The sequence below is a fragment of the Capricornis sumatraensis genome, chromosome 23 (genome assembly GCF_032405125.1).
Source record: "Capricornis sumatraensis isolate serow.1 chromosome 23, serow.2, whole genome shotgun sequence".
Taxonomy (NCBI): Eukaryota; Metazoa; Chordata; class Mammalia; order Artiodactyla; family Bovidae; genus Capricornis; species Capricornis sumatraensis.
In genome coordinates this window covers 45,033,125-45,052,339 of record NC_091091.1, presented here as the reverse complement: position 1 = coordinate 45,052,339, position 19,215 = coordinate 45,033,125, and positions in this window count along the sequence as shown.

Here is a 19,215-nt window from a genome sequence, read left to right as displayed (position 1 = left end):
GAGCTAGCTATTTTCCAGGGCTTCCCAGGTGGCACTAGTGGTGAAGAACCCACCGGCAATGCAGGAGATGCCAGAGACGCCCAGGGTAGTGGATATACATCAGTCCTGGTCTCCCAATTCGTCCCACCCTTCCTTTCTCCCGCTGTGTCCACATGTGTGCTCCCTATGTCTGAGTCTCTATTCCTGCCTTGAAAATAGACCCATCTGTGCCATTTGTCTAGATTCCTCATACTTGCATTAATATACGATATTTGCACTTTCTGGTCAAATATTTTCAGTACGCTACTCCATATTCCATGTGCTTCTGGCCAGATCACTGCCACAAGCACCTAGAAGTGTAAACTTGAAAATATATTTCATTCACAACGGTAACAAAATCCACAAATAGTATTTCACAAAAAATGTGCCGTCTCTAAAAGGAGAAAACCAAAGGCACATATTGGATGATAGAAGATAAAGAGTTGAACAAATACTCTTTTTTGGGTTAGAAGGCTTACTGCCATAAAAAGTCAATTCTCCTAAATTAATATATGAAAGTAATCTAATTGCAATTAAAATCTCAATGAGTTGTTTCCAAATTGGATGCAATGATATTAAAGCTTAAATGGAAGAGTAAGTGCCCCCAGAATAGCTAAGAAAGTTACGGGAAAGAACAGTGAGTACACTTCCTCACAAAATAATGGGTCATGATTTAAGCTCTGCAATCAAGTCAGTGTGGCTTCAGAAAGAGACAACGAGATCAGTGGAACCAAAGAGAGAAGCAAAAATTGGATCTCGGCAAGTACGAAAATATAATAGACCACAAGGTTTCATTTCAGTGGAAAAAAGATGGATTATTTAATAAATCGTGTCAGTATAATGGATGTCTGAAGGAAGATATCGTTGGATCCTTATTTACATCACATTAAAAAACGTAATCTAGATGGACTGAAGATTTGAAAATAAACAAAAAAGAGAAACTAAAAATTTCAAGAAAATATAGAATTTGTATGCATACCATCTAGGGACTGAAAAGGCCTTCTTAATCACCACCGGAAGCCTATAAGTCATAGATTTTAAATTCATACACATACACACACGTAGAACAAGTCTTTAAATTCTAGGAAGACAAACTGGGCTCAGTACACAGTCAACAGTGTGTGTGTGTGTGTGTGGGTAATCAGTGTGTGATCAGTTGTGTCCAAGTCTTTGTGACTCCATAGACTATAGCTCACCAGGCTCCTTTGTCCATGGGATTATTTCAGCAAGAATACTGGAATGGGTTGCCATTTCCTCCTGCAGAGATCTTCCCTACCCAGGGATCGAACTGGCATCTCCTGCATTGATAGGGCAGATTCTTTACCACTGAGCCACCTGGGAAGCCCAACAGACAAATGGTAATTTTGTAATGTGTTTGTAATGTATTTAGGTGTCAGTTTGCCCTTAGAGACTCCGGAGGAATACTGGGGCAGATAGGGGTCTTTCTTCCTGTTCTAGTGTCTTCTCAGCCTGCTTCTGCTGTATACAGCGGCCCCTAGTGTGCACGACACCCAGTGGGGACACCCCTTGTGAGTTTCAGCAGCACCACCTCTGCAGGGGGCTGCCAGGAGTTCAGAGGTGTCTCTAGTGATGGAGATCCATGCCAGTCTCACCAGTCCCATGCTGTTCCTCCAGGGAAGGAGGAACAAGGACCAGCCCCAGAGTCTGCACAGATGTCCACTCTTCCCGTGACCCGGCTGCACACTTTCTCCGCATCTCTGCTCAGGTGCCAGCTCTGCGACGTCCTCCCCGAGCACTCTGTCTAAAATAGCGCTGTATCCTCCACTGCCTCTGTCACTGCCATCCCCTTCTCTTCCCCTCCCCTCTGACTCCCGTGCATTCGCACCTGGGTTGTCCATCTGTCCCTCTAGAATGGAAGCTCTGTGAGCAGAGGGATTTGACCTGCTTTGTTCACAACTGTATACAGCTGGCAACAGCAGTGCCTGGTACATAGCAGGTGTTCAGTAAGTGTTGAATGAGTGAGTGAATGACTTGACTGCCAGTGGACTAGAAAAATTTCAAGTAACTCAAAATTGGGGCTTCCCTGGTGGCTCGGAGGTAAGCAATCTGCCTGCCAGTGCAGGAGATATGGGTTCAATCCTTGGTCTGGGAAGATTCCACGTACCTCAGAGCAGCTAAGCCCGTGTGCCTCAACTACCGAGCCTGGGCTCGACAGCCCAAGCTCCACAACAAGAGAAGCCGCCGAGATGAGAAGCCCGTGCACCCCAACTAGTGAGCAGTCCCTGTTCTCTGCAATAAGAGAACAGTCCACGCAGCAATGAAAACCCAGGACCGCCAAAACTAAGATAAATAACTCAAATTTTATTATTAATATTGCTAGGGATGAGTGCTGAAGGATATGCCCACATTATAAATTGTCACAAGCCTTTTTTTAAGATGCTGTCTGGAAATGTTTATCCCATTCGTGGGAGTCTAATCCACAGAAATAAAAATAGAAGGACATAAGGACATACATAAGAGGATATTTATTTGTGCATTATTTAGCAAAAAAAAATAAAAGGGGGAAATTAAATTAAACCCTGTCAGGAGGAGAATGGTTGAATAAATCATGACACAACCACGTTATGAAATATACTGTGGCAATTTATTATAAAATGAACTAAAGTTATACACGTTGTTTTGGAGGGACTTGTGTGAGGTTCTGTTGAATTCAAAAGGCAAGCCTCAAAAATATGTGTATTCAGGCTTATAGAACCAACTTATGTTGCCAGGGGGAAGAATGGGGAAAAGGAATAGTTAGGGAGTTTGGAATGGACATGTACACACTGCTGTATTTAAAATGGATAACCAACAAGATCCTACTGTATAGCGCATGGAACTCTGCTCAGTGTTATTTGGCAGCCTGGATGGGAGAGGAGTCTGGGGGAGAATGGAGACTTGTATCTGAATGGCTGAGTCCTTTTGCTGTCCACCTAAAACTATCACAGCATTGTTAATCGGCTATACTCCGATACAAAATAAAAAGGTTTTAAAAAAGAAATATTTGTATAATATATCCTTTGTATATTTTAAACCTTTAAATCTTTGAAATTATTTTTATTAAGAACGATGCTAATAACATGAGTACCTGCAATGTACTGAGAAGTAATGCAAACATACCAAAGAAATAAAATTGTCTCATTGAGAAAGATGTCACTTTATTAATTATTCATACAGACACAATGTTTACTTTTCTTACTGAGTAACAGAATGGTTATATACCACAATAGAAGTGTGGAAAAATTCTGAGAGGGTGGTATCCCAAAGATTTCCTTGAGGAGATAACTTGCTCTAATGTGGTTTTAAGAGAAATGATACTTTAGATCAGGAAGAAGGTGGAAAATGGCTAACTAATTTGCTTGCTAAAAAGTTTTTACTTATGTGGGAATATCAGATTCATAGGCGCATGCACGTAAGTTCCATAAATGAGGGTTATACAAAGTTCCATAAATCAAGATGATAAGAAATTCGTAACAGTAATTATGAATTAAATAATTTGCATCACTAGTATATCACTTTTCAAAAAAGATCTATCAGTGCATCTGAAAGTGAAAGTGTTAGTTGCTCACTCACTCCCGACTCTTTGTGACCCCATGGACTGTAGCCCACCAGGCTCCTCTGTCTGGAATTCTCCAGGCAAGAATACTGGAGTGGTTCAGTTCAGTTCAGTTCAGTTTCTCAGTTGTGTTCGACTCTTTGCGACCCCATGAACCGCAGTACGCAAGGCCTCCCTGTCCATCACCAACTCCCGGAGTCCACCCAAACCCACGTCCACCGAGTTGGTGATGCCATCCAACCATCTCATCCTCTGTTGTCCCCTTCCCCTCCTGCCCTCAATCTTTCCCAGCATCAGGGTCTTTTCAAATGAGACAGCTCTCTGTATCAGGTGGCCAAAATATTGGAGTTTCAGCTTCAACATCAGTCCTTCCAATGAACATCCAGGACTGATCTCCTTTAGGATGGACTGGTTGGATCTCCTTGCAGACCAAGTGACTCTCAAGAGTCTTCTCCAACACCACAGTTCAAAAGCTTCAATTCTTCGGCGCTCAGCTTTCTTTATAGTCCAACTCTCACATCCATGACTACTAGAAAAACCATAGCTTTGACTAGACAGACCTTTGTTGGCAAAGTAATGTCTCTGCTTTTGAATATGCTATTTAGGTTGGTCATAACTTTCCTTCCAAGGAGCAAGCGTCTTTTAACTTCATGGCAGCAATCACCATCCACAGTGATTCTGGAGCCCAGAAAAGTAAAATCAGCCACTGTTTCCCCATCTATTTGCCATGAAGTGATGGGACCGGATGCCATGATCTTAGTTTTCTGAATGTGGAGCTTTAGGCCAACTACCAATTCCTTCTCCAAGGCATCTTCCTGACCCAGTGATTGAACCCAGGTCTTCTGCATTGGTGGCTCAGATGGTAAAGCATCTGCCCACAATGTGGGAGACCTGGGTTCTGTCCCTGGGTCAGGAAGGTGCCTTGGAGAAGGAAACGGCAACCCACTCCAGTATTCATGGCTGGAAAATCCCATGGATTTGGGGAGTCTGGTGGGCTACAATCCATGGGGTCGCAAAGAGTCGGACACGACTGAGTGACTTCACTTCACTTCACTTCACTTCTGCATTGCAGGCAGATTCTTTACCACCTGAGTCACCAGGGAAGCCCCATTAATGCATCTACTGGAGAATTACATTTGATGTAATATGTTGCATGCATTCAGACATAATCTAGCTTAAAAAACTCCGCAGTGTAGCAATCCCTAATAAACCAAGAGACATAGGATAAACAAAGAAAACTGTTATCTATTTGTAGTTGTAAGGAAAGAAATTGCATTGTTTGTACAGTCAACTGTTCCTAATGTCTCCAAACTTCATCTTCTCATCAACAGGTGTATTTGAGAATAGAGGATTGTACAAATCCTGATGTGGGGTACCACGAGCTATTTCACAAGGAGAGTCAATATTCACTGAAGACAGAAGTAATTAATTGACTGCTTTTAAAAATCTCAAAACTTATGGACAAATTACAAGTATGGTATAGAAAACTCTTTTTATGAACCATTTCAGAGAAAGTTATATACGTGATGCTCCAAATATTTAGTATATATTGTGTATTCCTCCAAAAAAAAGATGTTCTCCAACATAAATATATTTCAAATAAAAAATCAGGAAATTAACATTGACATAATACTATTATCTGACCCTCAGACAGTATTCAAAGCTTCCAAATTATCCCAATAATGTTTTTATAGAAAAAGGATCCAGTTTAGAATCATAGGTTAAGCTTAGTTGTCACCCATCACTTCATGGCAAATAGATGGGAAAACAGTGACGGACTTTATTTTGGGGGGCTCCAAAATCACTGCAGATGGTGACTGCAGCCATGAAATGAAAAGATGCTTGCTCCTTGGAAGAAAAGTTATGACCAACCTAGACAGTATATTAAAAAGCAGATACATTTTTTTGCCAACAAAAGTCAGCCTAGTCAAAGCTATGGTTTTTTCAGTAGTCACATATGGATGTGAGAGTTGGACTATAAAGAAAGCTGAGTGCCAAAGAATTGATGCTTTTGAACTGTGGTGTTGGAGAAGACCCTTGAGAGTCCCTTGGACTGCAAGGAATTCCAACCAGTCCATACTAAAGGAAATCAGTCCTGAATATTCATTGAAAGGACTGTAGCTAAAGCTGAAACTCCAATCCTTTGGCCACCTGATGCAAAGAACTGACTCATTGGAAAAGACCCTGATGTTGGGAAAGATTGAAGGTGGGAGGAGAAGGGGACGACAGAGGATGAGATGATTGGATGGCATCACCAACTCAATGGACATGAGTTTGAGTATACTCCGGGAGTTGGTGATGGCCAGGGAGGCGTGCTGCAGTCCATGGGCCTGCAAAGAGTCGGACATGACTGAGCGACTAAACCGAACTGAACTGAACTGACTTTTTTTAAAGATTACAGACCAGTTATTTTGTGGAATTTCCCTCCATTTGGGTTTGCTATTTCCTCATGATTAGATTCACAGTACATATCTGTGACAAGAATACCACAGGCATGATTCTGTGTTCTTCTGTTGGATCCCACGAAATGGCAAACAATCTCAATTTGTCCCATTACTGATGCTTAAATCCTTTGATTAAAGTGGAGTCTGCCAGACTTCTCCTCTGTAGAAGTTCTCTTTTTCTACTTGTAATTAATAAGCATTTTGTGGGGAGGTATTTTGAGACTATGTAGACATCCAATTCATCATCAAAATTTTAATTTACTCATTCATTTATTTATATCACTGTGAATTCACTTTCACATTCTATTAGATGGGTTATAATTCATTGCTAAAATTATTTAGTTTGATCCTCAAATTATACCAGATTTGGCCAATGAGAGCTCCTTCAGTCTGGCTCCTGTCCTTTTGACTTGTCCTCATCATTCTTTAAGCACTTTCTTACTTCTGGGCACAAAAAGAAACTCCAAGCTTGTTTTGTTATTTGTCTGTATCAGCCATGGAATCAGTCATTTCTCCAAGGTGCCTCAGTTTCTTTTAGTAAAAAAATGGTATTTAGAAACCAATATCTGAATGCTAGGTGTGCTCAATGCTATTGAGATGTCCCTGCTTCTTGGTCCTTCTGCTGGACAGAATTAGGAAATATGTCATATACACATACATATTTACACTGTTTTTTAAATATACATCTGCTCCTGCTGCTGCGACATATAAATCGCTTCAGTCATGTCTGACTCTGTGCGACCCCATAGACGGCAGCCCACCAGGCTCCCCCGTCCCTGGGATTCTCCAGGCAAGAACACTGGAGTGGGTTGCCATTTCCTTTTCCACTATATACATCTATATTTATTGAAAACCATGTGTTCACATCAACACATGAAGATTTTAACTTTCTTCTTTCCCATAATCGTAATTCCCTTCTCAGACAATGAGAAACCTAGTTCCTATTATTCTTAGTATTTAATTCATCAGACTCTGAAGTGAATGCCGTCTTCACTCACACACTCTGACGCTCTTCATCAGCCCATCTCCACCCCCTCCCCTCCAACAAGATGCCCCCTTTTCCTCATCCCAACATCTATACTGAGCAGCTACATTCCTGGAAGTACAGATGCCCCCCTCATGCCAGTCAGGTGCAAATGCAAACCCCTGCTCTGGGACACTGTAGCTCCCCCTGCCTCCCACAGATGCCTTTTTGCTCAAGCCCACTGACCACTTTCTCTGCACTGGACTATTATCAAGTTCGTTACTGGTTCACACAGCCTTAGTTAGATGCTGTAGCCTAAGGAAACTTTCTGGGGACTGCATTGGCCCAGAAAGGTGAGGGAGTGATGGAGCCTTCTAATATTGCCGGGGGAGACAGTCCACTCCCCTGCTCCACGTGGCCTCCCAGAATGAAAGCTGTCACCCTGTGATGGGTGTAACATAAGTGTGAGCAGGCAGCTGCTCCTGTACCCTGGGAAGCCTGCACAAAAGGCCTTGGTAAGCTTCCCAGCCCTCCCCATCACAAATGCCGCCTTGCCCAATCCACTCTCGTAAGCTGGGCTGAAAACAGAAATTCCAGGGTGTACCCGCCACACTTGCCATGCCCTGGAATAGCACCTCCTGCCTACTGCCACCTCCCTCCCGAGGGGTTTGAACCTTCCCGCTGTCTCACTGTGCACCATTGAGAGACTAGTGAACTGAGAAGAAAAAGGCTTTTCTTGACTATAGATCTAGTATTTTAAATAAGACTAAAAACATCATTGTCTTTTGCCATTAAATGACTGCAGGTGAAACTTAGTGCACTTATAATGTATCAAGGAGAGTAATTATGAGATAATTTAATTGCTAAATCATCCTGTCTAAATTAGAAACTGTTAAAGGCAGAGTCTGTGCTCATAAACATTTAATATTGTATACTAATTTTTATTTTATGCCTTCAATAAAAATGACTTAACAGTGTTGTCTTATATTTGAAAGGTTTGGAAATGCCTGCTACATTTTTGGCTCTCTGACACTTACTCAGAAGATGGCGTTACTCAGCTTTCTTTTTCTTAACATTTCAATGATAATGATATGGTGAGGAGGAAAATGCAACACACTCTGGGAGCTTAAATAACTGTGAGAACATTCCAGTCACAGGTTGAGATTTGTTCATACAGAACCCGAGGTGTGAGTTTGTCACAGCGTTTGCAGCTCTCTGATGCTCAGGAATCATCTTTTGTTTTGAAAACAGTCACACACGCTCCCTCTCCAGAGGCTTCCAGGGCAGGGCTCTCGTCTTCCCATTGTTTCTGAGACCCTCTCGGGCATAAGGAGCATTCCAGCAACTCGAAGCCCGGGCTCAAGGGCACCCAGGCATGGTTTAGAACCCAGCCGAACGAGGCACTGATACTATACGGCACCTCCTTTCTAAGTTTTAGAGATCTTTTTCTTTTTTTTTAAGCTCCTCAAATCCGGGTCATTTTTTGTTTTATTTTTGTCTATGTGTGTCAGCTTTCAATTTTTTTTTTTTTTTTAACCTAGGTGTGGTGGGTGAATCGAGTGCCTGGAGCACACCCACCAGCATCGCTGAGGCATCTCCCAGTTCCCTCAGGAGCTGACCTGGCTGGAGGAAGTGAAGGGCAGTGGTGCTCCAAGCTTCCTGGCTCAGGTTGGAATGCCGGCCCTCAGCCTCTGCGGATCTCAGCGCAGGGCCCCTTCGAGGACTGCTCAGGTGCAGGCTCCTCCTGGGAGCCATGTTGGGTCACCACAGCAGAGACAAACCTGCCCTCCTTCGAAGAGTTGCTGTTCTCTGGTGCCTTCCTAACGGCTCACCACTTTGAGCAAATCGTGACTCCTGACCTTTGTGCCATCTTCTGATCTCTTTGGGTAGGTAACACTAAGTTATTTGAAGGCAGGCACTCAATGGGATTCAAGCTTGAGTTTCTCACCATGCCTCAGTAGCACAAAAACAGGTATTGAATGAATAAGGGAAAGGAGAGAATCAGACAGAATGAAGTTTCAGAGAGTAAAGCCTATATGCAATACGCAGGTATCACAGAGGCTACAGCTTTAACAGTTAGTTACAGCTGTCTTCTTTTTTTTTTTAATGTTGATTTATAATGTAGTATTTTTTAATTTTTGGTTGCACCCTGCAACATGTGGGGTCTTAGTTCCCTGACCAGGGATCAAACCCACACCCCCTGCATTGGAAGGCCAAGTCTCAACCCACTGGACTCCAGAGAAGTCCCAGGTACAGTTGTTTTAAGAATGAGGAAGCCGAGCTAATGGGGAGGATAAGGTCTAACCAGCCACGGACGGACATTGTGCTCAAATTCCCCTGTGGCCTTGGCTCCAATACACTTAGGTTCTTCTGAAATTCTGTAGCTTGGAGACGCCTGTGAAGAATCAGAGACGTCGTGGTCTTGGCTTCATTGTCAGGAACAGCTCAGGACTGGGATGTGAAATGTTGAAGTAAAAACTCGAAGCTTTCAAGAAAAAAGAAAGAAGGCAGAGGCGGATGAGAACACAGAGCAATGAGGCCAAAGAGACCATCGGCCACACCTCTGGCGGCGCTTGGCCCACGTGCTCCCCCAGCCACACCTGGGCAGCCACGTACCAGCCTCTACAACGTCAATAACACACGTACCAGACAGTCACTCCATCAGTTAAGCTATGCCCACCACCCCACAGCGTGCCCAGTCACAGTCTGACTCACTGGGATCAAGGGCCTCCTTTTCTCTCCTCTTGATTGTGCGGAGTGGTTCTTTGGCCTCAGGCTTCCTTTCATAGAGCCTGGTTGTGGATGGTCTCCAGTGTCTCTCCTCCGTGCTTACAAAAGAACCGGGCTGAGAGGGCAAATTGGGACCAGAAAGTTTTTTTGGAACTTCTTTTGGCGACAAGCCTAAAAGGCCATTAAAGCTAAAAGCCATGTAATTTTTCTGCTGGGCAGAGAATGGAGTGAGGATCTGGTTCTATTTATGAAGTAAGATTCCTGCCTTTGTAGGAAGTTTGTGGTAGAAACAACCCATTTTGTGTTTTCAGTTTAAAAATGATTTCCTCTGCTCTGCTAGGTGAATAAATAATTGGGCTCCATTATGATAGAGATAATCATTTTGTTCACATATGAGACCCTCTGGAAACAACAGATGATAAAGGATCAAGGCTGGGTATTAGGAAGTCTTAAACTTTTTCAAGTGTGTATCTTCGAAGAATGTTAAAGAATAAAGACATCCGGTAAAGGTCAAATTCGTGTTCTTATTTAAGGACTGTGTTCATTTGACATTTTGGTTGAGGAAAGACAGTTTCTCTGCTACTCAGAGAGGAAGTAAAATTTGTCTAATGGCAGCTGTAGTGCGGCTGTTAAACAAAGGCCTGATATTCATTTCCTCTCTGTTCTAAATCACTGGGGGTGGATGGATGGCTTTGCCAGATGAAGGAAGACAACAGTAAAGGAAAATAAAACAGGTCCCTATCCACGAAGACACAAACACAAAAACCATTTCAAATGAAACATGCTTGACGGACATCTTTAGTTTTAACATGCATATATAAATATGCAACCTGAAAAAATGGCTTTGGAGGATAAAGTGAAAGTTGCTCAGTCATGTCCGACTCTTTGCAACCCCGTGGACTATACAGTCCATGGAATTCTCCAGGCCAGAATACTGGAGTGGGTAGCCTTTCCCTTCTCCAGGGGATCTTCCCAACCCAGGGATTAAACCCAAGTCTCCCACATTGCAGGCAGATTCTTTACCAGCGGAGCCACAAGGGAAGGATAAACAGGAAACAAAAAACAGTGGCAGAATTTCCTACAGACCTCAAATTTTGTGTTGGCTTGGAGGAATAAAGTGCTTGATGAAGACTGTCTTGTGGGTTTGGACTGCTTGACATGACTGATACTATTCAGTGATGGTCAATCATTTAAACCAGTGGAAGGCCTCAGAGAGAAATGTTGTCAAAAGGAAACTTGATTGTTTTCTACACCTCTTCCAGCCACTTAATCACTGGCACAGAGGCATCGGGGTGTTCAGAAGTCTTGCCCATGGTAACCGCCATGCTGAGAAGCTGCTGCTGGGCACAAGGACAGGCCCGGGAGTCCCAGCCTCTGCTGGTCTCTGAGCACCGTCCAGCATCGCCCCACCTGCCCACCTCAGACACCATCTGTCTTGCTGTTGCCCACACCAAAGTCCTCCCAGCCTCTTGAGCAGCCACGGGAGCAAGCGCAATGCTGCTGAGCTTAATTCATCTTCCTCTTACAGACTGTGTTTAGGGCTGGCTGGCAAAGATCAATGCTCCTCCAGTGTGCTTTGGACCAGAGAGGAAATGAACAGAGGGGTTTTCAGTTCACCGCAACTGTAACTGTCTCCGTACAACTCTGTCTTCCCTTCCCTGACCCACAGCGGGCCCCTCATTTGGACCATGGCTGGCACTGGTGGGTTGAATTCTGTTTAAGAAACACCTGCCCACCTGCCCGTTCATTGGCAGCTGAGATATTTTGTTACAGGGCCCTTATTGTAAAATCTTTACTATCCATTTATTATAAGTTACTACTGGTACATTTTCAAGTTGCCAGAAGAATTCTCTTCTATAAGGCTCCTGATGTATCTTTAAAAAACTACAATCTAAACATTTATTTAAATATTTACAGAAGGAGTAATGTAGGAAACGATTTGCTGCGAAAGTGGTGACTTTGAATGCTATTTTTAAAAATTTGGTTTATCCCAACTTTTAAATATGCTGCATATATTGTTGATACATATACAAGAGATGAGGTTTTTCCTTCATGAAAGAAAAGAAAGAACCGGAAAGAGTTCAGAAGCTATAGTAGTTATCGTGGTTGTGGTCACTAAGTCATGTCCGACTTCTTTACACCACCATGGACTAGCCAGCTGGATGTGTCTGTCCATGGGATTTCCCAGGCAAGAGTACTGGAGTGGGTTGCCATTCCCTTCTCCAGGGGCTCTTCCCAACCCAGGGATCGACCTGTGTCACCTGCATCTGCTGAACTGGCAGGCAGATTCTTTACCGCTGAGCCACGTGGGAAGCCCAAGAGTTCAGAAGACAGAATTTTAGTTAAGCAAGTACTTAAGGAATGTGAAAGCTGTTATGCGTTGGAGGGAGAAGAAAGGGAGAGGGAATGAAAATACCTTGCTCAGCTAAAAGGAGAATCGACCCCGAGCTTTGCTCGAGATGACACCCGTGCACCTCATCGCTGTAGGAAACAGCTCCCATCAGCACACAAGGACCTGGGGTGGCCATAACAGAGGGGACTTTGGTCGATAACTCGATGTCTTATTTTATTGGGATTTCTGAAAAGCACACGTTTTTGTAAACTCTTGGTGTTATCTTCTGACTGTTGCTGTTTAGTGCTCAGTGGCCTCCGACTCTTTGTGAATCAGACTGTCCATGGTCAAATAAGCGAGGCTGTTTTGTTTCTGTCCATGGAATTCACTAGGCAAGAATACTGGAGTGGGCTGCTATTCCCTTCTCCAGGGGATCTTCACAACCCAGGAATCGAACCCCAGTCTCCTGCATAGCAGGTAGGTTCTTTACTGTCTGCGCTTCTAGGGAAGACTACTCACCACTAAATGTGTCAGAGTTGAGGATAAAAGGGAGTCTTCCACCCGCACCTCTTTAATATTCAAAGGTAAAGCTCTCATCCCTGGTGGCTCAGCTAGTAAAGAATCCACCTGCAGTGGGAGAGACCTGAGTGTGATTGCTGGGTTGGGAAGATCCCCTGGAGAAGGGAAAGGTTACCCACCCAGTATTGTGGCCTGGAGAATTCCATGGACAGAGGAGCCTGGCAGGCTACAGTTCCTGGGGTCACATAGAGTCGGACATGACTGAGCAACTTTTTGATTTCAAAGTCCTCATACTGTGAGAGTCTGTGACTCTGTTTTAAGAAAATGCTGGGACCAGGAAGGAGTCAGGCTTCCCAGGGCACCTGGTTAATGATTTGGGACCTTAGAGGAGCACTTCATTATAAATAAAAGGCAGTTCTCATGTTCTAGTAAATACGCTGAAATGCTTTCTAAAATCCCTCTACCTCTAAGATTCCCAAATTCATCGTATAATTTATCGTTGTTTGTTGTTTGAGTGAGCAAAAGAAGCCTTTATCTTTTTATTTTTTCACTTTTTAAATTCAATAAGCCAGTGCAAAAAAAATCCTATGCATTCTAACCTATTTGGTCTCTCACAAAGCCCTTTAATTTGAAAGAAAATGAAGAATTATTATAGAGATCCACCAAAAAAATTTTAATGCAAAATGAGCGAGACTGTTTCGTTTCTGCTACTGGTGCAATATTTTCTCACGGTTATGCTCTTGAAACATGAATCTGTGATAGTTTAAGAGCGGAATACATAATTTAATACTGCCCAAGGCCAGCATTAGCTAAAGCAGATGTTTGTGAAAGATGCATGTCTTTATTGGAGGTTTGAGCTGCCCTAATTCGGTCCATTTCACTCTGCCTCCCTTTCAGGGCTCACCATATCCTCTCTTCTGCAATGGCAGAGACTAGTAACACACACCCCATTTAAAGGTAGCTCAGGAGAGCCCACTATACACCACGATGAAGCTGCCCCAAACACAGAAGGGGTTGACTCTGGGGACTATTGACACATCACTGAATCCCTGAATCTCACAGCAGGAAGCCCCTCAGAATGTTACTGGTTCAACTTGATGCTTGGATTCTCTGCAATGTCACATAGTTTAACTCTGCAGTGACGGGGACTCTCAAGGTCACACATTTGCTCTGTGACTACATAGCTCTCACAAGGAAGCAGTTGGAGGGTGGTGACTAGGAGCACCAGTGTAGGAATCCCAGCCTCGCCCCGTCCTCCCTGTGTGACCTCGGGCTAGGTCCTTTAACCTCTCTGTTTCCTCATGGCAGTAACCACATAGGGTTCTTCTGAGGATCCAATGAGACGACGGATATAAAACCCTTAACACAGTGTCTAGCATATTGTAAGGACTAAGTGGAAGCCATTTTTAGTAATTTAAATTGTAGTCAGTGTCCTTGGCACTGAATTTCCAATCTCTGATTCCGGTTCTGCCCCATAGCTGAGCCAGCTGCTAATCTCTCTCCCATGTGCCTGTCGGCCAGATATTTGAACATGTTCATCATTTTCACCTCTTTTCCCTCCATCCTTTGGATTCTTGATTTCGATCACTGCTAATCACTGACATTTCTCCGAATGCCCAGTGTTCCCTCTCAGCCTGGACTTCCTCTTCTGTCGCTTCCAACCCTCTTTGGCCTCATCAAATCAAGCTCCTCCTTCAGATCTCAATAAGATGTCCCTTCTGCCTGAAGCCTTCCCTGGTCCCTGATGTCTCTCCCAGAACCAGCTGTTTCTTATTTATCCCAAACACTACCTTCAGTTTCACAAGAAGAGGAAGATACAGGGAAAGAATTAGGCAGGAGTGGAGTGGGGAGAAACCCATATGGATCATGACTTGAAAAAAAGTAACCCTGCAGCAATGTGGACGCAGAACTAAAGTCAGTAACAGAGGTTATACTAACAATGTCATGTTTTGACGGGGCAGTGACTTTACCTCTTAATGGCTGAAAGCGTTTGGTCTCCAGGAGGCGGGGTCAGTGTCTGCTTCATTCCTCATCTCCAGGCCCTGAACAGTGCTGCTCGCTAGATATTTCTTAAACATGTTTGTCATCATTTCTGAGAGCTTACATTTTCCATTTTCCAACATGCTCCTCCGGACAAACTCAGGGAGCCAACAGAGCCGTTTTCTTGTCTTTGCAGAGGAATAAATCGGGAACTCAGGAGCAGTGGCTCATGAGAGCCAAATTCAGGCCTAGATCTTCAGAGCAGGACTCTTCCACGACACTAAACGTCTCTCCCTGTCTTCCCCACTGAGCACAGGGAAGGCTCCACACTTCACAAACGAGAAGTAACACTGATCAAATAGATGCCTGCACAGACCTTTCCTCTTGTGAGGGAAAACAGGATTATATCTGTCATCTTTATTCACACGGATGGTAAAGGCAGGAAGGCAGATCTCTGGGATCGTGGAGTGGGAAGAGGTCAGAGGGCGCTCTGCCCTGCTGCCCCCTCCCCCAGCTCAGCCTAACTCTTGGCCTTGGTCTCAGTGTTACACTGTTATCCGAGGAACCATAGCTTGCTCCTCGTATAGCACCTGGTGTTGGTTATGCCTACTAGCGCTGCTGTCTCCTCTTAGCTAGAACAATTCCTTGGCTCCTCTAGGAAACAAGCAAAAGTGGGGCCTTTTCTGTTTGAAGGCGCCTCACTCAGCCTTTGCAGTGAGGTGGAGTTGTTTTTGTTGTTCAGTCGCTAAGTTGTGTCCAACTTTCTGCAACCTCATGGACTGCAGCACGCCAGGCTTCTCTGTCCTCCACTATCTCCTGGAGTTTGCTCAAACTCATGTCCATTGAGCCGGTGATGCCATCCAACCATCCCATCCTCTGTTTCCCCCTTCTCCTCTCGCCCTCCATCTTTCCCAGCATCAGGGTCTTTTCCAGTGAGTCGGCTGTTCACATCAGGTGGCCAGGCCTCCTTACAAAGTCCAGCCTGAATTTAGGTAAAGACCTCCATCTTCCTTTGTTTTCTGGAAAGACATGCCCTGAGCTGATCCTGTACACCGAGTGCTTTTCCAAATGTCAAAACAGTTGGAGAGACTTTTGAACAAGGCCAGACAAACAACCGTTTATCCCTCTTCGTTCTCCCATCTCCAGTCTCCCCCTTGGGGGTATTCCCAAGCCAGGGACAACCCCGGCCAAATCTCAGGCTAGAATCCACAGCTGTGCTTTGCTGGGACTGAGACCCAACTAAGAAGCAGTGATGAAGCTGGCCAGGAGGGGTTATGGAGACAGGCATAAATAGACCACATGCCCAGCAGGGAGACTGAACCGAGAGCCCTGACTCATCAGCCCAGAAGGCTGCTTGGAAGCTCAGGCTACCCCAGAATCCTCCATCATGCCAGCCACCCCTGTGGATGCACTTAGCCCAGAGACAGGAGGGTGGGAAGGGAATCGGCCTGGTTGAAGGAGGCACCATGACGAGCTCCAAGCCTGGTGAGAAAGCGGAGCTCACGGCAGTGAGGCCCAGACAGGTTTTGAGCCTTTATCTTGGGAATTCTAAAATCAACATGACAGGGATGATGGTACCTGACTCCTGAGCTAACAAAGGCAAGGAAAGAAACCATAGGACTTCAGGAAGGAAGGGGTTTTACCACCGCAAGACTTATTTTTATAGGAGCCTTTGCTAGTCTGCTCTATGAAATCTGCCTGAGCTTTAACAAAAGATTTCAAATTTACTCACCTGAGTTAGACTCCATGTCAGTGTCCTGAAGTATTGCTTTTGAGTCATTTGTCAAGATCACATATGTGCCTTTTCCAGATTCTATGCAAGAGCCATTTGAACTATAGCAAACGTAGACACACTCATTGATGGATGGATAGACAACAAGTAACAAAACAAGGTAAAAGATTTTTTAAAATTTTGTAAAAATAGTTATCCTATTTATAGGTAAAGGGATTCGTGCTTAGTTTAACTAATCCTCCTTTTACCTCAAGAAATGACTTTGGAGTTTTGCTCCCTGTAGTTGGAATGAGTCAAAATGAGCCAAATACCACGTTGGCATAAACTAAACAGAGAAGGCTTCATGGAATTTGAGGAGAATAAGCTCTATCGCTTGCAAAATACTGCGTTGTTCGAGGGCAACATTTGATCTGCAAGGTTTGGGGGCTTACAGAGAAGCCAGCACACGTGGTTCTGTGATCTCCAGAGCGGAGCTGAGATTACAGAGCTTGTGGTGGAAACTGTAACATATCCCCAGCTTCCTTTTTTCTGGGAAATAATTTTACATTATGACTGTTTGTGACTAAAATGTAGTTCTATTGCACAATATCACCCTCAGAGCCATCTTCCTCTGTGTCCAGGCTTCTGAATTACATCTCCAATATGCCTTCAGGCTTATTACATACAATTAGGAAATCTTCTTAAGTAGCTCATTTTTCCCCCAAATATGTAATTTTGGCTGAATGATATTAAGGGGCTTAAAAAAAAAGATACCATTACATTAACTGAAATTATTACTATTTTAATTTGCCTGCGAAGCCTTTATTTCAAGTATCATTTCGTGTAACTTGTAACTTGGTGGGTATCATAATCCTGATAGAATTTTAGCTACTTGATAGCCTGAGACATTTGGGGGGAAATCATTCCCCAAAGAAGATCAGTTTAATGAGCACTTCTGGTGTTAACTGCGAACTGCTATTTTCCACACTCTTAAAGCACATGACGAAACCAGGGACTTCTGCCACCTTTTAAAATGTAACACCTGGTGGTCTGTCCCTCCCCTCTCCTGATCCTAACAGTCATCCTCCAGGAACGCCTGGCCAATTTATGGAATTGATGGACTGCAGAAAAAGCAGAGGAGCCAAGCCAGCTTCCTGAAATAGCAAGTTTTAAGATGAATTTCTGGAACAGCCACCTCAAGGTGCAATACAATGAAACTTTCTCTTATAATTTTCAACCAGCCAAGCCTTTGCCAAGAGGGTATTATTTGTTGGAGAAAGTGACATCCCTGAGAATACAAAAAGCAAATCACCGAGAGCAATGGAAATCTCTAACCACTCGCTATATTTCCTCTTCAGCTGAAACACGGTGCAAACTGGAGCATGCTCTGTGAAATGTTAATCGTGGGTGTGGCATATGGTGGTCTCACGGTGAAAGCGGTGCTTGGGATTTCTCCCCTCTGCTCCAAACACAGCAACAACAAAATACCCAGCTGGTATTTCATACGGATTTTATAAATTAAATCAAGTATTAAATATATATTATAAATATAAAAATATGGCTATGCTAAAAACGTGAGCTAAACATCTTAATGGACCAGAAACAGAACTACAAAATGGAAAGTGTCATGAGCCAGAAGTCTATGGAGCTTTGAGCACTGAAGCAGACAGGGTGATAAAGAGTTGACTCCTGTGACCTGGACAATAGCATATGCTGCTGCTGCTGCTAAGTCGCTTCAGTCGTGTCTGACTCTATGTGACCCCATAGACGGCAGCCCACCAGGCTTCCCCGTCCCTGGGATTCTCCCGGCAAGAACACTGGAGTGGGTTGCCATTTCCTTCTCCAACGCATGAAAGTGAAAAGTGAAAGTGAAGTCGCTCAGTCGTGTTCAACCCTCAGCGACCCCATGGACTGCAGCCTACCAGGCTCCTCTGTCCATGGGATTTTCCAGGCAGGAGTACTGGAGTGGGGTGCCATTGCCTCCTCCGGGACAATAGCATATAGTCGAGGACTAATGGTGAGCTTGGAATTCCCTGGTGGCTCAGTGGTAAAAAAAAATCTGTCTGCCAATGCCAGAAACGCAGGTTTGATCCCTAGGTGGGGACGATTCCCTGGAGAAGGAAATGGCAACCTGCTCCAGTATTCTTGCCTGGAAAATCCCAGGCATGAACTATAGTTCATGTGGTTGCAAAGAGTCGGACACAACTGAGTGAGCACATACACACACACACACAGTGGGGGCTTTCTGCACACAACTGAGGTCTGAGTTAGGCTTTCAGCATGTGGAAGGAGCCAGGAAAAGGCCCAGTTACTGTTTGCTGGCTGTGGCACTGGTGGGAGGAGGCAGACAGAGTAGCCCTGGGCCAAGCTGTCCCCTGGTCTGGTGACTGGCTCTGGGATGACACTGTTATCACTGTGGGAAGGGACACTGAATTACTAGATCAGGCCCTGGGGTCCCAGGGTGCTTCCCAGTGTCCACAAACAGGTACACAGGGTAGGGGTAGTCCATGGAGAGGCGGAAGCACCCGCTCAAGGTGAACCTGCAAGCTAAAATGTCAAAGCTTATGACGAAAAAAGCAACACTCAGAAAAGTAGACCCCCAGTCTCAAATGTCAGATGTATTAGTTTCTTATTGCAGCTATAACAAACTGACATAATCTTAGTGGCTTAGACTAACACAAATTTATTATGTCTTAATTCTGTAGTTCAGAAGATGGAACCAGAACCCAGTGTGAAGCAAAAAATCATTTTTTTAATTGAGAGGCTAAGGTCTGAAAATAAGCATCAATTGTCTAACTGAAGAATGGTCTTGTGTATTGTGTGTAACCAGGTAGCTTAGCTCAGACCAATTGTCTTGAATAAGACACAGAGCATCCCTACCAGTAGGGGCACTGTGGGAGTACAGCTGGCCCTGCACCATGAAGGGGGGAGGGGTAGCATGGAAAGGATGCTGAAATATGT